This window comes from Charadrius vociferus, unplaced genomic scaffold (assembly GCF_000708025.1).
Source record: "Charadrius vociferus isolate BGI_N301 unplaced genomic scaffold, ASM70802v2 scaffold22, whole genome shotgun sequence".
Classification (NCBI taxonomy): Eukaryota; Metazoa; Chordata; class Aves; order Charadriiformes; family Charadriidae; genus Charadrius; species Charadrius vociferus.
Window position 1 is genome coordinate 1082330 of NW_009647427.1, and position 8978 is coordinate 1091307.

Below are 8978 nucleotides of genomic sequence, written 5' to 3' on the forward strand. Positions count from 1 at the left end.
CTGACCCATTTCGACAGTGTGTCAGTGACGGGGGTCAGTTTTCTGAGGCTTTTCAAAGGGCAATAAAAACAGAGGAATAGGGATATTATAAACACAGATACAGCCAGTCAGAGCTCCGAAGCGTAAGGCTAAGAGTGAGCTAATTTATTCTCAGGCAAAAAAATGTGTTTATAAATATGCTTTTCATATTTAGTTAGATTACCCCTCTCTATTTCATTCTTCCCTTTCAGGTGTGCATGAGTTTTACAATGTAATAATTAGAAAATACCATCTGCATAACAAAATCCCCAGAAACAACTGCAGAGCCTGTGATTATTAGCTCGCATTTCAGAGGAGGAATACAGCCTGCACTAATGCTGAAATAAAGGAAACCCATCCATCTTCTCAGACAGGAACCTGTCTTTTGTGCTCTCCTCACACCGCAAAACACTGTATCTTAGCATATCTTAACATCTCACCGTCTCGAATGTACCTATTCCCTTAGTGATCCAGTGAGGTGAGAAGTGCTACCACCCCGTTCTGCTCGTGGGAGCTGAAGTCAGGCAATACGCCTGCACTGCCGAGTAATACAGTCCTCCAGTCAATTTCCTCACATGGCTCCCAGATCACCTACGCTGCATAATGCCACTTCACTGCTGGTGCCTGCCCCAGCTGCTGGTGACACGGGACACCCCAGATGGGACCGACAGATGCTCCCCCCCACCTCTCTTCTAAGAGGTAGGCAGAGGAGGGGAAAAGAGGCTTATGAGTTTAGAAGGAACTAAACTACTTTAATGAAATGTTAATAATAAAATAAAAAAGAAAATTATGAAATATATACAAAACCGTATCAAGCTCCAGGATGACAATCACATCACCAGCTGGCACTGGCGAAGTCCCAGGCTGGACTCAGTGACGGATGGGAACTGGATTACAGATCTGCATTCAGGATCAGGATCAAAGGCAGACAAACAGACAGAGTCCCCCTCGGACGTCAGCCATTGAAGAAAGAGAGGTGACCCTTTGATCCCTCAGTTTCTATACTGAGCATGAGACAGATGGGATGGAATACCCTGTTGGTCAGTTTGGGCTCATCTGTCCTGTCCGCTGTTCCCCGCAGGTGGGACCCCTCTATGCTATTCCGCTTCCGACCCTCCAACGGGGCAAATAACACAGTTATCCGCCCCTGGCTGTTATAGCAATAACTGTAAGCAGGAACCTCTCTGCATCCCATGCTTTGACATCAGCTATAAACATAGGTCTGATCACTCTGAGAGCAAACAGTGTCTGCACAATATGCTGTTAATTTCAGTAGTCAGAAGAGGCTTAGCTAAAAAGTAAAGTTACTGAACAGAATTGGTCCTGTTTCACCTCAAACCAGGAGAGGAGTCAACAGATGAGGGAAGACAGTTCACTCCAAGCACCACCTCTCATACGAGGTGACAGGCTTCGTTCAGTCTACCGAATCGTCTTCCGAGACCATCCCATCCCTAAGCTTAACCCTTCTCGCAGTCTAGGAGATGCAACATCTACTATCAGGTTTGTGCATGAAAAAAGTATCATGCTGTGGGGGCTGCACTTCACACAATCGAAAGTAAAAATCCCCCCAGAACCTACAGAAAACAACAGGAATAGGAATAGGAATAGGAATAGGAATAGGAATAGGAATAGGAATAGGAATAGGAATAGGAGTAACTAAGTGCTGGGACCAGCACAGGTGGCTGAGAAGAGATTCAAGGCCCAATATTGTGGTAAATACCATGGTCCTGGCCAATCTGCTTGAGAGAGGACAGGCACTGGGCCGTGGGGCTGTCAACCGCTCCCCACCACTTGGTGTCACAGCCTGGAGTGTGCTGTCCCCCTTCTCGGCGCATGGCCAGCTGGCCCCAGAGAGCTGCCCCGGGGGGACAGTCCCCCTCCCCACCGCCAAGCCCTCTCCTTCCCTCGGGAGCTGATGTTAAGCCGAGGCTTGACGTTGAGCCTAGGAGGCAGGGATATCTCCCTAGGGACGATGTATGCAACAGAAAAGATATGTGATCGAGCCAAAGTCATGCCAGAGGCCACTGACCAACACTCAGGGTTTCTCCATTTCTTAATTATTAACATCCTTTCTTTAACATCCATCCTAGAGCAGCCTTCCCTGTGCCTGTCAGCTGCTGCACAACACATGCGGTAACGATGGGGCTGAACCCGCTCTGCCGACCATGGCTTTCCAAGCAAACCCTGTGCCTGCCCCTCTGGGGGTCCCGATGCGTTCCCCGTCAGCCGGGCACCCCCAGGGCACCGCTCGCCTCTAGGAAGAGGTTGAACTTTGTCAAAAGCCAGCTGCACGATCTAATTGCAGAGCGCCCGTTATTTTAACTGGCAGGTATACAGCTAATCTCCCATCTGGGTTATGAAATCTTAGAAACAACGCCCGACATAAATACAGTAATATGGTATAGTGTAAGCATTCTGTGCAGAAGGAAGTCACAATCACTGTCAGTAACTGGTCTCAACTGGCAGAGTTAAATAAATTCCACATTGCTGAAGATAATTAACGTATTTGTATATCACAGCACATAAAACAGCATCTCATTTAATGATATTTACTCCCCTATGGCTTTGTCTTCAAATAAAATTCACTGAAAAAGAGGTGTGGACAGCCAGAGAAAGCGAAGTCCCCATTTGCTCATGGAAACTGATAAAACAGTTCTTGTTCCATGCATGTATTATAGGCTGTGGTTTCTCTAAAAGCTATGCACATCACCTCACAGTAAAAGTGGGCTAGATTTCCATGTATCAACAAACAATTAACACCAACAACCCTGTGTGTTATAAAACTTCCGAGTTCCATAAACTAAATTGTATAGGACCCCCAAGAAGTATATACTATTTTGATACTCAAACCAGTGATGGTGCTCCCTGCTGTGTTTTAACTATTTCTGAACATCTAAAGGAAAGTGAGTGTTGCTGGACAGCAGGTTTTGCTTAATTTTATTCTTTGATAAGGACTGAGCAAAGATTGGTCTCTTTCATACTGAAGCTATTGTAAAAATAAGCTTTAAATAGTTAGAGGGACTGTCTGCCCTCTAAGATAAGCAGAAAGACAATTTGCGCTTTAAAGCAAGTTATGGACTTAAAGAAATGTGTATCTAAATTTAATTATAAAAACTTGCCTTTTTTCTGGTGTGCCCCTTTCCTTTGTCTTGGGCGGGGTGGGGAGGGTTGTGTGTTGGGTTTTTTTAAGTCTTAACAGATAATCCTTAAAACACAATCAAAAATTTGTGGGTGTAAAACAATCAGTGTTATTTGAACATAGTCTTACTCTACTATTTTTTCCTCTGCACTGCAATAACCTTTAGACTATAAATTTTCAATAAAAGAAAAAAATAAAGAGCTAAAATTTTAAGCTAGGAATACCGTGTCAATTTTGGTAGAAAAAATACAAGATAACGCTACAGGAAACTGCCTCTAGTTGAAAATCCAGTCATCCTCATTCATCACAATAAAGCATAAGCTTAAAACCTACTTGAGAGCACTCTGCGGGGTTAAAATTACAGCACTAAAAATAATAATAAAAGCAAGGATTGTACACAGTTCCTGCCAAACAAACAAACAATTCACTTATTCCCATGTTTCAGGTGGCACTGATACAGCCTCATACACTTTGGACTACATTATATTTACATTTCCATTTTCGCATTCAGGTTTTATTATTAGATAAACCGCAGCCTGACTAGATACATTGCTTCCAAGCAATAGTTTTCATAGTCCATGTCAGTGTGGGATTAAGCACACCAAAATACATGTTAAAATCTTGACTCCTACTATAATCTAAACCCATCTACACAGCGAGCGGCTCCTGCCAATCTCTGAGAATTACTGCCCACAACTTCCTCTGTTGTAGGAAACACAGACTCCCTCTGAGTTATGAATTCATGACTAACACAGAGCCAGCGGCCAATCTCGCACATGTCAAGATACTGTCATTCAGCTGACTGGTGGCCTCTCGACTCCCTGACTTTCAGAAACTTTGAACCAGCTCATGCGGTAATGCATGAAGGAGCTCAGGTGGAAAAACATGTGTAGGTCTAAACAAGACACTCAGGGGAGACTTTGCGCAGTGGCTCTTGGTCGAGTATTGCAACGTCCACTTCAGTGCTCTTGAATGCCGTATGAACAAATTAAAGGAGCATTTTCTGTCCAACAGTGAGTTGGACCAGACAGGAAAGTACAAGAAAAGTAAAACTCTTGTGGTTAAACAGCCTTTAACTGTAAATACAAAGATAAAAATAATGGTAAAGGCAACATATGAAAGTTGACATTATGGCTGTGTCTTCAATATTAACACCCAGGATTTTATAACACAAAATGTGTATATACATGTATACCTCTGCTTATATTTCTATATATGCATGTATATACACATCAGCATTATTTGGAAGATCAAAATTAACACAGATTAAACCTAAAAGATTCATTTTTATATGAGGCATTTGAGATGGCTGGCAAGCCTTATTTACACATTTCCTGTGGTTTTATATATTTAAAGAAACATCAAAGGTTTTTAACAAGAAAATTATATCCTCATAGCCATAAAGTATACTCTTGTGATTGCATTAGAGTGGCTGTACAACATAACTTCTTTGCTTGCTGACAATGGGTTTTGCTATGTTAATTAAATAAGTAATGTGTCTGTGATCTTTATTCATTAAAATTAATGCAATAATATCTACGTTGAAGGTTCATACTGGACTCAGTCTGGCAAGCCGAATAGAATGGCTTCACTGGAATTACTCTCAGCTTATTCTTGATGTAACACAGGGCTTTGACAGGAGTTTCTGTGTGAAATCGGTTTACCCTTGCTTCGTTTAATATCATTCCCCATCAGCAAACACGAGTATCTCCGGAGCAGACAAAAATGTCTTGTGTTAAACAAAGCTACGGAGACCGTGAGTCTCCAGGCGACAGGTCGTGCCGGGCACGGAGCCCACTGGCCGGCTGTATGCCTGCAGCCGGCTGTGCCAGGGGAAACGCTGCCGGCATCACCGCGGAGCGCTGCGGTCCGGCTGCGGGCGAAAGCCATCAGCTGGAATGAGCCCAAAGGATGGCACTGAGCACGGCTTGTCATTTCTAGTAACGAGACTTAAAACAAAGGGCAGAGGTTTCCTATACGAAACCCAAGATCCTCCCGCCTCTGGGATTGTCTCCCGGTGAAATGGGAACTGCCCTGCTTCAGCGTTCCCGTGGGAATGGCTGCTCCTCAGGAAGGCAGTGCCCATGAGTGTACAGCAGGTGATGGTCCTGCACCGACACGCAAATGCACCGCATGGAATGAGAGAAACTCCCTGCTAAGATCTTAAGATGCCCAAATCTAATTCACTCTACACTGAGAACAGCAGCAGTCTTTTCAGCAAGTCCCCGGGCACCGGATTAAGATTTGATGAGTAGAAGCAAACACGGGGTCGAAGTTCAGCATCTAAACCAGAAAAACCTATTACTGCGAATATTTTTGTTCTGTTAACTAAGTGGGTTACACCTGAACCCTGGCAAAAAGGAAAAACGCAAGCTACCTTTGATTTATGCCCATCAATATTTTATATACAATTAATTCCGGGATGAATACTGAGGTAACTTTAAATTAAAAAGACTGATTAGTATTTAGGAAACAAGCAGCTGACCCAGCCACCCCCAGTAGTATGACTCACGGTACTATTTTCATATTTGTATTATTTAGCATCTAAAGACCTTAGCTGAGAGACCTGTTCTGCTAAGAACTTGCATTAAGTACTCTGAAATTATCTTCCCTGATTAATTTTCTACAGAAAAGAAAATGTTTTCATTAAAATTTTATGTTTAAAATGTCATCTTTTGATTCAATCCTCCCAAAATCTAAGTACTAAATAAAAAAATAAAAAAAAGAAAAACCAGCCTCTCTAACCAACATGGAAATTACTTTTTTCTGGATGAAAGAAAATTGAATTTCCGCTGCAGTAAGGAGAAGAAATTGACATTAACTCTTCCTCTAACCCTACTCCATATATAATACAACAAAAATCTTAAAGAGTTTATATTATAAATAGATGAAACACTTAAAAAGACAAGAAGGCAGGAGGTGTATTTGTCTTCCAGAGTTTAGAGACAGAAAACTGAAGCATGGATAAATTTAGTAAAGTTTTACAGAGAAGAAATACTTGGAACTAGTGAAAGGGACTGATTTCAGGCCTTGGAGGTCCAATACTTGCAATTTAATTTTATTAAATATCAACAGTCCTGGGAAAGTAGTAGAGTAAAGTAGTAACTGGAATTAAATGTCACTCATTGGTAGCTTTATTTTTATTTGTCTTATGCTGAAGAATTAAAAACTCATTGCTAAGGATTTGTTTCTTTGTTCTTATCAGGAGCATTCAGTATGGGGAAAAGTTTATAGTGATACCACAGATCCTAAAGTCAGAGTCCGGCTCTCAATTGTGCCTGGAAGCACATCTCCCTTCAGTAACAACAGAGAGGACCTCAAGTTTTGTGAGCCTTTGAGGAAACCCATCTTCATTTGTTACCTACCCTAATTACCTCTATCTTTGTTCCAAACCTGCAAAACTAATTTTAGGATGCTGAAGAAATAAAAGACATACATTACATTAGCTAATATGGAAGTCTTAAGCATTAAGTACTACTACAAATGGACACACTCCAGAGAAAATCCTTATCAAAGAAGGTCCCTTGTATGTGAAGAGCCATAAATAGATGTAAGCATCTGTCCATTGACCCATGTGGTTGCCCTTTAACAGAAGATACATTATGAAGCATTAAAGAGGCAACAGGAAAGAGCATATGTTAAACTAACTAAAGATTAAAACATATCTATAGTTTGATTAACCTGCCAAACTTTCAGAAAGAACTAGCTCAGGATGTACACCAATACTGCATACATTTATAGTGATTATTTTAAAGAGCTTTATGATATTTTCCCATCACAGCAATTGAAAGCATCGGAGACCAGCGATGGCCTAACAACCCCTCAATAACCCAGACTTTCCTTTCTATGAAGAAACAAAATATGAGGGTTGCATATCTCTTAATGATGGAAATTGATGGGACTGACTATGCTGTCAATAGCATAGTGAAGCTTTATTGAATTCTATCAGTCTACAAGATTTTCTAATCAATGTTAACCTAATAAAGATAAGAAGCAGCATGAGTTGTTTTCACAGAAACTAACAAAACTGAGGAAATTAGATGATAAAGCTGGAGATTGATCCAAAACCTACTGAGTGCTGTGGACATCTTTCCATTTCCTTCCGTGGGTTTTGGATCAGGACTTTAGCAATGAGGACTTAAACAGGCAAATTAGGTTGCCCAGTCAGCACTAATAACGTCCTTATTAAGCAGTACTGCAATTGCCAGATTTGTAAATTGCACAGGTAGCGAAGAACTAAGGTCCCAGGTACACACTTACAGTCCTTCTAGTTAGACAGTAGACCTCCAAGGGAAGACAGTAGAAAATCCTTTGGAAGAAGCATCCTCTAGCACTTTAGAAATCACAGATGCACACATTCACTCATTGCACTACAACTGGAAGTTAGCAGATGGTCCTTGGGGTAAACAAGTTGATAGGCTCCTTATCTTACCTGTTATACAGGCTGATAATCTTCTTATCTATCTATTGCAATGTAAAAAATTAAAATTTTGTTCTTATTCATGAACTTCAGCTATTCTATTGTATTAGATCTTTTTCTTCACTGTATCTTTGCCAATAACAGCCAAATAATTTGAATCTATGTAAAGGAGTGCTTTCCTTTACTCATTTTGATTTGTCACATTTTAATTTTATTGGTCTTCAGGAAAACAATATGTAAGAGAACCCAAAGTATTTTTCAATAGCCTTCAGTATTTCCCACTGCATGGCCTGTACTCCCATGTCATCTTTTCCTCTTTTTTCTGAAGAATACAAAACTTTCATCTTTTTTTTCAGAAGGAAATCTTTTCATGTGGAAGTTTTTTTTTTCTTTTTTTTGCTCTCATTCTCTGGTCCTTCCTTCCTTCCTTAATAGCTTTTTGGATAAGAAGTGATCAAAGGCTGACATATTATTTATACTGAATATGAGAGTCGTCAGTTGGTAAAGCAAGGGTTACACAAGAAACACTAAACCAAGTTTTGCATTCCTTTTATAATACATACAGCTTTCTTCTGCTATGAACTAAGCAACTACTCTGATTGAGCTTTGCCATAATAACAGACAACAGATTTTCAATAGTATCTGGTGCTCTGTTAGAGAGGTATACAGGAAACATTCAGATTGTACCTTCCAAAGTGTTACCATGTGCATTTCTAAAATTGCATACGATACCATATAGCCCTGACTGGTGATTTTTAATAGTCCTTTCAAAGTATGTTTCAGATTTTGCATTCCAAAGTAAATTTGTGTTGTCTTCAAATAAGCTGCATTTACAGATCATTAAAAATTAAATTGATACTAAATCAACGGTCAAACCCAGCTACCATTTCATCGTATGTTTGAATCGTGTTATGTTTCCTACATTTAGCATAAAAAGTAACCAGAGTTCTTTCTCTTTATGGCTTGCTCTCCATCTTCCTCTGTGTATGTATGTGACTAAATACCTAGGTATCTGAGGAAATGCATATGTATGCATACATATAGGTAGGCATATGTATTTGTGTATGTATATAACTAAATATATATACATGTACAGAGAGACATTGCCAGTCAGTGATCCTGATTTAACAGTGGTATAAGCACACCAATTCAGCTATGGGGCACCCCAAAGAAATGTCCAGTAGAAAGCCGACAGGTCTTTTCTGTTTCGTAAGAGGAGATGTTGAATAAAATAAACTCTATGTGTAACAAATATGCAGATCTTATTGATAGATTGATACACGCACATCTCCATTATGCATATACAATTTGTCCGAAAGGAAATGCCATGCATTTCCAGTTGTGTTATTCTAAAATGAGCAAAGGTAACATTCCCTGAAAAAAAAAAAAAAAAAAAAAAAA